This window comes from Lutra lutra, chromosome 3, assembly GCF_902655055.1.
Source record: "Lutra lutra chromosome 3, mLutLut1.2, whole genome shotgun sequence".
In the NCBI taxonomy this organism is placed as follows: domain Eukaryota; kingdom Metazoa; phylum Chordata; class Mammalia; order Carnivora; family Mustelidae; genus Lutra; species Lutra lutra.
In genome coordinates, this window is record NC_062280.1 from 66,788,322 (window position 1) to 66,803,622 (window position 15,301).

At 37.1% G+C, this 15,301-nt stretch overlaps 1 long non-coding RNA gene across 1 annotated transcript in view; it reads right to left on the reverse strand.

Annotated features, from left to right (window-relative positions):
* Window positions 1–2,079: 2,079 nt before the first annotated feature.
* The window catches only part of LOC125095685 (uncharacterized), a 31,745-nt gene continuing 18,523 nt past the window's right edge, over window positions 2,080–15,301 (reverse strand). The window contains exons 3-4 of the long non-coding RNA XR_007125923.1: window positions 11,831–11,950; window positions 2,080–2,185 (exon numbers count right to left, since the gene is read on the reverse strand). This is a non-coding gene — a long non-coding RNA (uncharacterized LOC125095685). The remainder of the gene's footprint in view (window positions 2,186–11,830; window positions 11,951–15,301) is intronic.

Here is a 15,301-nt window from a genome sequence, read left to right on the forward strand (position 1 = left end):
AAAATTTATCGTTCTATCAAATAGAACTCAATTTATTTATCTCTTGATCTTTGACAAATTAACAAATAGGATATTAAAATTAACATACATATTTTTTAAAGATTTATTTATTTGACAGAGATCACAAGTAGGCAGAGAGGCAGGCAGAAAGAGAGGAGGAAGTAGGCTCCCTGCAGAGCAGAGATCCAGATGCAGGACTCAATCCCAGAACCCTGAGATCGTGACCTGAGCCGAAGGCAGAGGCTTAACCCACTGAGCCACCCAGGTGCCCAAAATTAACATATATTTTATTTTATTTTATTTTATTTTTGAAAATATCTTTTTTCATTCTTTTTTTTTAAAGATTTATTTATTTATTTATTTGACAGACAGAGATCACAAGTAGGCAGAGAGAGAGAGAGAGAGAGAGAGGAGGAAGCAGGCTCCCCACTGAGCAGAGAGCCCGACGTGGGGCTTGATCCCAGGACCCTGGAATCATGACCCGAGCCGAAGGCAGAGGCTTTAACCCACTGAGCCACCCAGGCACCCCTTAACATATATTTTAAAGCAAAATCCTGTCACTTAGCCACTTAGATTTCAGTCACTTAGCCACCAAACTTCTCACCAGATCAAATAATGAATATGAGTCAGATTTGCTTTCCCATCTTTGTTCCCTGATCACCTCTTGGTGAGGTGGGCCTGAGTCTACTATAGAAAGGAAACACAGTCATTCCCTAGGGTCTGGAAGAGTTTGTAAGGGGAACCAAGGCATTGAGATGTCGCTATTAGCATCCTGTTAATTCCAGCCTGCCTTTAGGTCTCAGTTTACTTCTCCAGAAATCCTCTTTATCCTCCTAGACTAGGATAGGCCCCCTTTTATAACGTCTTATAACATCTTACTCTTATCACAACAGTAATCAAATAATGGCTTCTGTAATGAATTGTTTTATGTCTGCCTCCCTAACTAGACAGAAGTTCCACAAATCATGGGTTGTGTGTATTTGTCTTAGTTTTATATTATCTAGCACAATGCATAGCATATTGTACATGGTCAATAAATATTTAATGAACAATTGAAAAGGGGAAACAAATGGTTTTTATCCATATTAAAGTATGTTCAAAAAAAAAAAGTATGTTCAGCCTTACTCATAGATAAAGAAATAAAAATGAAAATATCAATAAAATACTATTTTCTACTTATCGAATTGAAAAATTCAAAAAATTTGATAATACACTATGTTGTTGTCAAGAGTGAGTTATGACAGTTGGCCCCTGTGGGGAGTGCTGTAGATTGGCAGTTTCTTTGAAAGAAACTTGGCAAAATATTTCAAAACTCAAATACATATACCAATTCACCCAATAATTTCACATCTAAAATTTTATTGTACCATTATGCTTTCATTTCTATTCAAAGACACCTCTACAAGGATGTTCATGATGATTTTCCTTGAATAGGAAAAGAATCCTAGACCCATATAATATAGAGAGTGAAATATCCCACATCTCTAAGGTAGAACCAGCCTCCTCGAAGGCGGCAAGTGGTGAGGGAAAGTGAGGGTTTCAGTTTTGCCACTGGCCTAAGAGGTTTTTGGCATGGAAGGTTACAGTGTAAGAGAAAATGCAGCTGGTGACCTTGGGTCTCCAGGAGGAGGATTACAAATTCAGGGAGTTTCCTGAAGAAGGCTGGTCTGGTTTAAATGAAGATGAAGAAGCAAACCTCTGGGAGGATAACCTGGATGATGACAATGTAGAAGGTAACTTCTCCAATCAGTTCTGAGGTGAACCAGAGAAACGAGGTTATAAGCATCCAGAAGTGTTGAAGCAAACTGAGCTTGAACTGGTTACCAAATTCTAGAGAACCCAGGATGGGACATGTTAAAAATATGTTTATTTATTTATTTATTTTCGTTTTGTAACACAAAAAATAAATGTTTTGATCTAAAAAAATAAATAAGTTAGGATACAACCATGTGATAAAATACTACACAGCAGTGAAAGAATGAATTATATATTTTTATACTGACTAAAAATAATGACTAAGATACATAAGTGAGAAAACAAAATGCAAAACTATGTTTGTATTATATTCCCCCTTATTGTGTTTTTTAAAAGGAGATATACATGCATACAGGGTATCTCTGGAAACCTACACAAGAAACTGGCAACAGAAGTTGCTTCTGGAGCTGGAAGACTGGGAAATTGGAACCTAGGACAGAAGAAAGATTTTCTTTTCACTCTATGCTTTTTGAACAACTCAAATTTTTAGCACGTACCATAATACATTTTTAAATATAACCGCTTGTTTAAAAATCTAATTTTTTAAAAAATTTATTTATTTATTTGTCAGAGAGAGAGCGAGAGAGAACACAAGCACAGGGAGAGGCAAACAGAGGGGGAAGCAGACTTCCTGCTGAGCTAGGAGCCTGATGAGGGACTCAGTCCCATAACCCTGGGATCATGACCCAAGCTGAAGGCGGATACTTAACTGACTAGGCCACCCAGGCATCCCTAAAAATCTAATTCTTGAAGGAATATTTTTCTAGACCAGATAGTCTTTCCACTTAGATCTTTTAATCAATTTTCAATTATAAATATGTAAGATGACTGAATTTTGATTTAAGTTATTGTGAAGATGCTCTCCTGGGGCCACCTGGGTGGCTCTGTCAGTTTAACATCAGACTCTTGGTTTTGGCTCAGGTCATGAACTTGGGGTCCTGGGATTGAGCCCTGCATCAGGCTCTGCACTCAGTGCAGAGTCTGCTTGTCTCTCTCCCTCTGCTCCTCTCTCCCTCTGTCTCTCTCTCTCTCTCTCTCTGGAATAAATAAATAAAATCTTTTTTTAAAAAAAGATGCACTCCTTAATGTACATTTATCATATGTCTCTGTTTAAAATAAAAATCTCTTTTCATATCACTAATAATTTTTTCTAAACAGAGACAAGTAATAAATGTCTGCTGGGATAGCTGGGTGGCTCAGCCAGATAAAGTGTCTGCCTTTTGCTCAGGTCATGATCCCGGGGTCCTGGGGTCAAGCACCGCAAAGTCTCTCTGTTTAGCAGGAAGACTGCTTCTCCCTCTCCTGGTGCCTGCTGCTCCTGCTGCTTGTGTTCTCTCTCTCTCTGTCAAGTAAATAAATATAATCTTTTTAAAAAATGTCTGCTAAAGAGAGTCTGTAAAGTAGCTATAGCCTAATTTTCTTCATTTAATATGGAAGGTACATTTCTCTTTTGAAGTGGGAGCCATATTCATTCATTCATTCACAATAATAAATCTATTTTAATTTCTATGGTCGTGCATTTTATTAGAATTATACAATTCTTACTTATTTTATGAAATAAATTCTAAAAGGTTTTAAATGCTATTTTAAAAATATTAAGAAAGTAAATTAAATACTATCAAGAAATCTTATTTATTAACATTAAACATTATTAAGAAAAATAAGACTTATGTGAGACAGTTACAACTGTTAGCAAGTTGATGCACTGTCAAAGCTAAAGATCTAATTTTATCAGACTACAAGTCAAAAAGTACACAGCATGGAAGAAAATATCTCACATGTCTGGAATCCTAGTGAGAGAACTGCCAAGCACCATATGCATTCAGCTACACTCCTGCCAAATTGAATGAGGCTTTCAGAGTGTAAGTGCACCTGAGCCACAGACCTGTCATTAGAATATGGAAACTTCTTACCAAAATAATACAATCTGGCATCAAAAATTTACTATTGAATAAGAAAATGTCAACTCAATAAAAATTTCTAGCTACCTCCACCTAAAGCCATTAATTTTCTAATAAAAGTTAAAAGGTAAGGAGTATCTTAATAAGATCACTAATTTGGGGAGCTAGCAAAATGGCAGATGAGTAGGAGACCTAAATTTCATCCCAGGAATTCAGCTAGATAGTTATCAAACCATTCTGAACACCTACAAACTCAACAGGAGATTGAAGAAAAGAATAACAGCAGCAACTCTATGAACAGAAAAGCGACCACTTTCCGGAAGGTGGAACACGCAGAGAAATGAATCTGAGGCAATATATGGGAAGATAGACCTGGGGTGGGGGGAGGGAACCTCTGTCAGCCAGCAACCAGCAACTGATAGAGCAGCAGAGCACAAAATTGGAACTTTTAGAATTCTGCTCCACGAAGGGATGCTGCTCCAGTGGCCAAGCAGGGGTGGGAGTGGGGGGATGTGTTTGTGGAATCCTCACTGGGACAGTGTGGTCTCAGGACCCTCAGGGTCACATAAAGACTGGGGGTGCCTGAGTGTGGCAGAGCTCCCAGGTATCAGAGCAGGGAAGTCAGCTGCCCAGGAGTGGGCTCTCAGCTCAGGGTTGCCATAAACCAAGATCTGTGGCACAGTTAGGCCACTACTCTTGGAACAGGAGCCCAACAAGCTGCAGATCTGGGAAGACTCCCCTTCCTCCCCCAGGAAGAGCAGCACCGAAGCGTACCACAGTAACCTACTGGGTTTGGAGACTCCAAACGGGGTTACATGCCAGAGCTAGAAACCCTAGGTCACATGCCAGGTGAGCACAGAGTGCAGTCAGAGACCAGGAAGACAGGAGTGATTGACTGTTTTTGTCTGAGGCACACTGAGGAGTGGAGCTCTGAGCTTTCAGCTCTGGAGCTGGAGATTGGAAGGCCACCATTTTCATTCTCATCCTCTAAAGCTGGCCTGAAAGCCTTTAGGAAACAAAAGCCACATTAGAGCAGTAGAGCAAACACGAGCAGATTACTTAGCCTGTCCCCAGGCAAGGGCAGTACAATTCTGCCTGGGGCAAAGACATTTGAGAATCACTGCAACAGGACCCTGCCCCAGAAGATCAGCAAGAAAGTCCAGCCAGCACCAAGTTTATCCATCAATGAGAACTGCAAAACTACAGCACAACTACAGCACATAGAACTCATGGCTTTTTTGCCCATGATTCTTTAGTCCTTAAAACTTAAATTTTTTAAATTAAAACTTTAATTTTTTAAAATGTTTTCTTTTTTCTTTTCTTTTTTAATTTTAATTTTAATTTCTCTCTTTTTAAATTTTCTTTATTTTTTTCTTTTTTAAAAAATATTTCTTCTTTTCTTTTCAACTTTATTTTATCAACTCCTTTTTAAAAATCTTTTTAAATTCTCACTTTTATAGTCACATTCTATCTCTTCATTATATTTAATCTTATTTTTGTATATATATATATATTTTTTTTTTCTTTCTTTAAAATTTTGGGATGTAGTTTCTTCTAACAGACCAAAATACACCTGAAATCTAGTGTATAGCTCTGTTCTATTCACCCACCTGATCATATTCTTTCTTTCCTTCTTCCTTTTTTTTTTTGGTTTTGTTTTGTTTTGTTATTCTTTGGAGATTTTATTGTTTTGTTAAAGTCTTTTTTAACTTTCATTCTTATAGTTACATTCTATCCTTTCAATGTATCTACTTTTATTTTTGTATATATAAGTTTTTCTTCCCTTACAATTTTGAGATGTAGTTTCCTCTAATAAACTGACTAAAATATACTCAGGAGATAGTGTTCTGTGCACCTGTCTGTTTATATCCCTTCCTTTCATTGTTGTTTTCTTTCTCTTTTGCTTATTCTTATCTTTTAATTTCCATTTTTACAGTTACATTCTATCTTTTCATTGTATTTAATTTTATTTTTTGTACATATATAAGTTTTTCTTTCTTTATAATTTGGGGATCTAGTTTTCTTAAAAAAAAATAAATAAACAGACAATCCAGTATATTGCTCTATTCTGCTCACCTGTCTGATTATATTCTCTCCTTCCCTCTCAGTTTTGGGTCTCTTCTGATTTCTTTAGTGTGTATTTCTTTGGGGTCATTGTTGTCATTTTAGTATTTTGCTCTCTTGTTCATCTATTCTTCTCTGGACAGAATGACAAGATGGGAAAAACTCACCTTACAAAAGAGAACAAGAGGCAGTACTGACTATCAGGGACCTAATCAGTATGGACATTAGTAAGATGTCAGAACTAGAGTTCAGAATAACGATTATGAAGATAATAGCTGGGCTTGAAAAAAGCATTGAAGGTACTAGAGAATCCCTTTCTGAAGAAATAAAATCTAACCAAGTCAAAATCAAAAAGCTTATTAATGAGGTACAATAAAAAATTGAGGCTTTAACTGTTAGGATAAATGAGGCAGAAGAGAGAATTAGTGATATAGAAGACCAAATGATAGAGAATAAAGAAGCTGAGAAAAAGAGAGATAAACAACTACTGGATCACAAGGGGAGAATTAAGTGATTCTAAGAAATTAAGAGATAAGTGATACCATAAGATGAAACAATATTAGAATAATTGGAATCCCAGAAGAAGAGAGAAGGGGGTGGAAGGTATACTGAAGTGAATTATATTAGAGAACTTCTCTAATTTGGGGAAGGAAACAGGCATCGAAATCCAGGAGACACAGAGAATTCCCCTCAAAATCAATAAAAATATGTCAACATCCTGACTTATAACAGTGAAACTTACAAATCTCAGAGACAAAGAGAAAATCCTGAAAGCAGCTGGGGACAAGAGGTCTGTAGCCTACAATGGTAGAAACATTAGATTGTTAGTAGACCTATCCACAGAGACCTGATAGGCCAGATAGGACAGGCATGATATATTCAGGGTATAAACAAGAAAAATATGCATCCAAGAATACTATATCCAGCTAGGCTGTCATTGAAAATAGAATGAAAGATAAAAAGCTTCCAGGACAAACAAAAATGAAAAGATTTTGCGATCACTGAACCAACCCTACAAGAATACTGAAAGGGATCCTCTAAGCAAAGAGAAAGCCTAAGTGTAACATAGACCAGAAAGGAACAGAGACAATACACAGTAACAGTCACCTTATTGGCAATACAATGGCACTAAATTCAAATCTTTCAATAGTTACCCTGAATGTAAATGGGCTAAATTCAGCAATCAAAAGACACAGGGTATCAGACTGGATTTTAAAACAAAACAAAACAAAACAAAAAAACAAACAAACAAACAAAAAAACAAGACCCATTGGTATGCTGCCTGTAAGAGATTCATTTTAGACCCAAAGACACCTCCAGATTTAAAGTTAGGAGGTGGAAAACCATTTACCATGCTAATGGACATCAAAAGAAAGCTGGGGTGGCAATCCTAATATCAGACAAATTAGATTTTAAACCAAAGACTACAATAAGAGATGAAGAAGGACATATATCATACTTAAAAGGTCTATCCAACAAGAAGATCTAACAATTATAATTATTTATGCCCCTGACATGGGAGCAGCCAATTATATAATCCAATTAATAACAAAATCAAGGAAACACATCGACAATAATACAAGAATAGTAGGGGACTTTAACAGCCCCTCACTGAAATGGACAGATCATCTAAGCAAATGATCAACAAGGAAATAAGGGCTATAAATGACACACTGGACCAGATGGATTTCACAATATATTCAGAACATTCCATCCCAAAGCAACAGAATACACATTCTTTTCTAGTGCACATGGAACATTCTCCAGAACAGCTCACATCCTGGGTGACAAATCATGTCTCAACTGGTACCAAAAGATTAGGATCATTCCCTGCATATTTTCAGACCACAATGCTTTAAAACTCAAACTCAATCACAAGAGGAAAGTTGGAAACTGAGCATTGCTGGAGTGGAGGGGGGTGGGAAGGATAGGGTAGCTGGGGGATGGACACTGGAGAGGGTATGTGCTATGGTGAGCACTGTGAATTGTGTAAGACTGATGATTCATAGACTTGGACCCCAGAACAAATAATATATGTTAATTTAAAAATAAAAAATTAAAATAAAAAAATAGAAAATAAAAAGATCACTAATTTTGCAGGAAGAATGCTTCTAGCTAGTTTGTTTAATGTATAAGGTACTATAGCACTTTATTTTTAGATTGTAATATATCACTTAAGTAATAGTAACATTATAATTTCTATGTAGGGGTGCCTGGGTGGCTCAGCTGGTTAAGCAACTGCCTTCAGCTCAGGTCATGATCCTAGAGTCTCAGGATAGAGTCCTGCATCAGGCTCCCTGCTTGCGGGGAGTCTGCTTCTCCCTCTGACTTTCCCCCTCTTGTGCTCTCTCTCTCTCATTCTCTCCCTCTCAAATAAATAAATAAAATCTTTTTTAAAAAATTGTATATAAATGGACCTATTGACCTAAATAAAACTTTACTTTTTTTAAGATTATTTATTTAAGAGAGAGTATATGCACAAGTGAGTGGAGTGAGGACTAGAGGGAGAAAATTTTCAAGCAGATTCCCCACTGAGCGTAGAGGTGGACTTGGGGCTCGATCTCACAACCCATGAGATTACGACCTGAGCCAAAACCATGAGTCAGAGGCCCAACCAACTAAGTCACCCAGGCACCCATTATTGCAAACTTTATATTGTCATTAGTTGTTAAAAAAAAAAATAGATAAAGATTGGGGGGGCAGCAAATCAAAGTTTACTGAGCAATAATAAAGTGATTGTACAAAGCTCCCAAAGAGGGAGGAGATCAAGAGGGTTGCCCATAAAAAAATATTTTTTAACTTTTTTTAAATGTTGAGAAATTTAGAAAGATTTTGACCAGGCTGAAAAGGCACAGCAAAGATTGATTCTGCTATAATGTCAGTCTGCTCAAAGTTATGTCAGTACCCTTAACTTAAAATACCCTTAGGGAGTGGAGGAAATTAGACCACTATTTAAAGGTACAGACTTGCAATGAGTAGTAAATAAGACATAAAGATCTAATGCACAGTATAATGAATATAGACAACAATACTGTACTACAATCATCAAACTTGCTAGGAAACTAAATGTCATTATCCCATCCACTAAAAAGGAAGGATAATTATGCAAAATGACAAAGGTGCTAAATATCACTTCAATGGCAATCACATTACAGTGTATAAACGCATCAAATTAACACATTGTATGCCTTAAATTACATGTTATAAGTCAAATATACTCAATAAAAGTTTTTTTTAATAATTCAGAACTTAAAAAATACAATGTTAGATTATTTTGCAACATATACAGATAGATTTTTAGAAGTCTTACTATGTCTAATATTAACCTATTTTAAACAGAGAACAGATTTTTTAAGTGGATGGGGGTATAGCTCAGTGGTAGAGCATTTGACTGCCCATTTTTTAAGTGGAACTGAAACAATGATATTCTAGTAAATAAAAAGGATAAATATTAAGTTCTAATAAATTCAATTATCATTTTAAGCAATTAGGGTTAAGAAAATCTACTTCCTTAAAAAAGCCACATTCCGGGCGCCTGGGTGGCTCAGTGGGTTAAGCCGCTGCCTTCGGCTCAGGTCATGATCCCAAGTCCTGGGTTCGAGCCCCACATCGGGCTTTCTGCTCAGCAGGGAGCCTGCTTCCTCCTCTCTCTCTGTCTGCCTCTCTGCCTACTTGTGATTTCTCTCTGTCAAATAAATAAATAAAATCTTTAAAAAAAAAAAAAAAGACAGAGAAAGAACAGTAACAAGCATTGGTAAAGATGTGGAGGCATTAAAACCTTTATACATTGCCAGTGGAAATGTAAAATGGTACAGCTGCTGTGAAAAACACTTAGACACAGAGTTATCTTATGACCCAGCCACTAGCATTCAAAAGTGTTCTAGAATTAGTATGATGATTGCACAACTCTGTGAATATACTAAAAGTCACTAAATTGTGTACTTTTTTTTTAAATACTTTTTTTTCAAAGATTTTATTTATTTGACAGAGAGAGAGAGATCAGAAGTAGGCAGAGAGAGCGGGGGAAGCAGGCTCCCTGCCGAGCAGAGAGCCCGATGCAGGGATTGATCCCAGGACCCTGAGATCATGACCTGAGCTGAAGGCAGAGGCTTAACCCACTGAGCCACCCAGGCACCCCAAAATTGTGTACTTTAAGAGGGTGAATTATATGATATAATGTGAATTATATAATGTGAATGATAATGTGAATTATATCTCTTTTTTTTTTTTAACGAGAGAGAAAACAAAAAAATAAGGACAGTGTTTTGAACAAGATAGTATTAGACCAAACAGATAAATGTGGCTCCTTTTTCTGGAACATCCTATTTAATACCTTCCCACATCAACGTGTATTTTGACTTTGTCACCTGCTTTTCAAAATCTGACTGACTAATCAAGCCCTCAAAACACTAAAAAAAGTACACAGGGAAAAAAAAGTACATAGAGTGCTTTCATGATTAACCTGTGGTTCACCCATCCAAGAATGCAAGGACAGAAACCTATAAAGCATTGTGTCCCAGTGTTATCCACCCCGTAATCCTGGCTTCTGTGATCTGTGGCCCCTGCTGGTTAGGAAAGGGCACCCACCTTTCCATCAGACTCCTGATCCCTACTTGGCACTTTGCACCAATCCTAGACTCCTACAAGCCTCCCACCAGCTCCAGGACAGGGACCGGTAGCAGAAGAATTAGTAAGATTATGGACCAGGAAGCAGTCTACTCATCTACCTTACTTGGTGTCCCCATTCTCCTCCTATCACTCCATAGAACTCTCATCACACATCTATCCTCCTTAGCTAGAAGAAAGCCAGAAACCCAGAGGAAGTAGGAACATCTTCCTATCTTCCATCTATACCATCTATATCTCCAATCTATACCTGTAGGAACATCTCAGGTATAGACTTGAATATTTTAAACACCAATTCATCTTGCTCACATTTTCCTCTCAGGATTTTCCTCCATCCATCTTTTCTTTTCTTTTACCACTGCTTCTTCCTAGTTTATGCCTACACTGTTAAAATTGTCTCTCGTTTTCTACTTAGTCTCTCCCATTTCTCATTATTCTGCACACAGATATCAAATAACTTTCCTAGAACATTTTCTCTTTTTCACTTCTCTGAAATCCTTCAATGCCTCTTCAGTGTGAGTTTGAATGTTAATAAAGTCTAACTTCTGAATCTGGTTTCAGAGCCCTCTATAATCTAGTTTCAATCTCTCTCTCCAGATTTACACAAACTCACAATTTGATGACATACGATATTCTACCCTCAGCTAAGATTGCCTACTTCTATGTTTTTATATGTGCCTTCTCTCCCAGTTCCTAATCCTCTCTCCATCACAGCCTATCAAAACTCTTCAAGGTCTTCAGGACCTATTTTTTAAGGCCTTCCAAGAAGCCTTGATGATCTCAGCTGAGTTTAATCTCTCTCCTTGAAATCATCACTTTTTTCTCACCCATTTGGCCCCCACCATCCACTATTCTGTAGTGTAATCACTTCTGACCTCCCCAGTTCCCTGCTAAACTCAGGAGAACAGTGGAGCTTTGGATGTCCTAAAGTTCTAGTCAAATTCAGACTGCAGATCCATTCTGCACAGTGACTTTAGAACTTTCAAGTAGTTGTTGTCAACATTTAAAAGTTGGGTGACTTCTCATAAAAAGCTGGATTTCCCACTTCTCTTGAGAATTTTGATCACACTGGGCTGAATTCAATTCACACTGGACCTGTACTCCTGCTTAAAAGATGCTAAGGCTGAGTAGTGGCCACCTCTTTAAGATGGGGCCTGTATCCTCCAGTTCACCGAAATTCCCATCTTGCATAGTCTTTAAACCTCATTCATGCCCCAAAGGGGTCTCTGGTTCTAACATCTCTACAGTGTAAAGGATGGATGGGTGGATGGATGGATGGATGGATGGATGATGGATAGATGGATAGATGATGGGTGGATGGGTGGATGGATGGGTGGACAGATGGATGGATGGATGATCGATAGATGGATAGATGATAGGTGGATGGATGGATGGATGATGGATAAATGGATAGATGATGGGTGGATGGATGGATGAATGGAAGAAGAGATAAATGAATAAAGTTAGCATGTGGTAAAACTCACATCCTCCACATGTGTCCTGCTGCTCAGGAAGTCTGACAGCTGAGTCCTCTTAGCTTCCCCATTCTTCCACTCTGTTCTTTACTTGTCACAGGTCATGTTCAGAAAAATTTTGGTCTAACCCTGAGTGGAGAAAAGACATATTTCTTTTTAATACACACTTCCCATTTTCCCTCTCAAAACTCATATGACTATGAGATGACAGTTAAGATTTTTAAAAAACCATTCCTATACCTCTGTGTCTGAAACTGGGAAAGTAAAAACCCAAAAGGGATCCATGCAAGTCACAGCCTTTGCTTTGATGTGCCCCTTGGTGACCCACACAGAGGCAACACATGGCTATGGGTACCCATTGTTAGAGTAAATGTGACCTTTCTTACACAAGAGGATTGTGGTTTTGATCAAATGAAAGGACCCCGTGGGCAGCCAGGGATCAGGATAAAGGGTGAAAAGGTGAACAATAAATATGCCAGTGCATTAACACAATTAGGCTTATAAAAAAGGCACTGAAGCAAAATGAAACATCGAGAGTTTACAAAAGCAGTTGACGTGTTCTGTGTTTTAGAGATGGATTTATGACTAATTAACTATCCAGAGCCATTCTTACTCCTGTACATAGGAAAACATGAGCTGAGACAAAGAGTGATTGATTTTAGTGGGAAAGTCTTGTATTGTGAAATGAGAGAGAAAGGGAGGATCGTATAGGGCAATTATTTAGGAAGTACTGAGTTTGCGCAGCATAGATATGGAATCAGGGTTTTGCTAAAGACTGAATTTTGTTGCTGCACTATTGTTCTTATTGCTGTGTTTGTGTTGTGTTAAAGTGTCTTATAATAAGGCAATGGTTATATCTATCACGGAAAGGTGGCTGGATCACAAGATTTACCAGATTGAAGTTACTCTACTGGAATCCAATATTAGGTATTAATCAACTCTCATTGTATGGAGATTATCATGCTATTACAAAAGAGGAAAGAGAAGATTTTGGCTTTAATAGTAATGACCTTTTTCATATTTTGAGTTTTACCTGGATTTCGGGGTCACTGAGAAAGTGGCCATAATAGGAACAGGCACTACTATATCTAGAAAATATACTTTCTATTTAACTCATTCTGTCTTGAAGTAAACACTTTCTGCAACCACTCTCCTAGCCTTGAAACAGTCAAACCAAGAGAGTGTATACCATTAATGAATATTGGTCTAATACCAAACATCTATATTCAAATAAGACCTAAGCACAGACAATAGCAATGGGATTCATCATCTCTGTGGTTCTCTTTCCTCCACCTTTTCTTTTCTTTTCTTTTCTTTTTTTTTAAGATTTATTTATTTATTTATTTGACAGACAGAGATCACAAGTAGGCAGAGAGGCAGGCAGAGTAAGAGGAAGGGAAGCAGGCTCCTTGCTAAGCAGAGAGCCCAATGTGGGGCTGGATCCCAGGATCCTGGGATCATGACCTGAGCCGAAGGCAGAGGCTTTAATCCACTGAGCCACCCAGGCGCCCCTCCTCCACCTTTTCTAAAGATTAATTGCTCTGACTGTGGTTATCCACTTCCTCCCTCCAGAGACGCTTCTAAGAGAGGTAAGTGGGAATGTAACGAGAGAAAAAGAAGGTCAAGTCTAGTAACAGAGCAGACATAGACAGCAGAAGATACAGGGAAGTCTACAAAGAGGGAAAATGGTTTGGATACAATTCAAGTTGGCAGAGAGTAGTTAAGATTAAAGAAAACAAACAGCTTGTTTTTTTTTTTTGAAAGGGAAAAGCTAGATTCTAGATTCTGCACATTTGCTGATACCAGGCTCTAGAAAATATAAAGCTTAAATGTAGAGTTGGTTACCACTTAGAAAGGAACTAGAGATAACTAAGAGCAATTGACCTCTTTTTCTTTTTTAAAGTCATGTGACAAAGTCTTTCATGATAGAGAAACCAAGACAAGATCTTAGTACAGATAAAATTGACAACTTTATGATGACAGAGACTGTCGTTAACTTGTTCACTGCAGTTCACAGATCCTGACTCAGGCTCAAATATTTGTTTTGATTAGTAAAGTTAGGTACATTCTGATGACTGAAAAGCAATACCCAAAGCACATTGTTTTCTGGATTTCTGTCAACAGATTTTATTTTATTCACCTTCATATCTCCAGGGGATTAGAAAATACTTGGCATACGGTAGACACTTAATAAAATGTGATGAATGAATGAATAAATAAACCTATAGGTCTTTTAGAACATTCTTACAAGGTTTTCTTTCTTAACCTAGTTAATATTTTAATCAATTACTTGGTTGAAGTTATATTAAAACAAGGGATTATCAGTTACTGCAATTATGCACATTGAAACAATGAACAGATGAAATACAGCAGATGAAAAGGACATAGGTCAATATTAATATTACAAAATTTAATATCACTAAATCTATATTCAAGAAATGCATGGGGCAAAATAATAATAATAATAATAATAATAATAATAAGCACAAGGCCTATGATCCAGCAATTCTACTGGGCACAGATGTACCTCAGAGATACTGTGGGTTTGTTTCTAGACCACTACAATAAAGCAAATATCACAATAAAGCAACCCAAATAATTTTTTGGTTTCCTGGTACATATGAGCTGTTAACACTGTGTTGTAGTCTATTAAGTGTACAATAACATTATGTCTAAAAAATTAATTTCAAAATTAATTTTAAAATATTTTGTTGTGGGGCACCTGAGTGATGCAGCCATTTGGTGACCGATTCTTGGTTTCAGCTCAGGTCGTGATCTCAGGGTCATGATATGGAGCCCTTGGAAGGGCTCCACACTCAGTGGGGAGTCTGCTTGAGACTTCTCTCCCTCTTCCTCTCCCTCTGCCCCTCCCTACCTCGTGCACACACACTCGCTCTTTCTAAAATTAATAAATAAATTTTTTAAAAGAAGAAGAAGAAAGAACATATCCTGCCTCATACAATAAACTCTACCAAATGTAAAAGACTTAAAATCATATAAAGTTTTCTGATCACAAAGGAATTAAACTAAAAATCAATAATAAAAATTAAAATGTTTCAAACAGATGGAAACTTAAAAACACACATTTAAATAATCCATAAATCAGACAGGAATTCTCAAAGGAAGTCAGAAAATGTTTTAAGCCGAATGAAAATAAAAATACCACATACAAAAACGCATGCTGTCCAGCTAAAGCAGGGTTTACAGAGTTCATGTCATTACATACTGACATTAGGAAAGAAGACAGTCTCAGATCCATAAGCTAAGTTTCCATCTTAAAAAAAAAAAAGTAAAATAAACAAAAATCTCACAAACGGAAAGAATTAGAAAAGATAAAAGCAGAAATCAATGAGATTAAAACTAACCAAATCAAAAAAAGGAAGGGAGGTACACTAGAGAAAACAATACCAAAAGAAAAGAGCATTAAAATCGAAAAGCCTCAATAAATAAATAAATAAATGAAATTGAAAACCCTCTAGC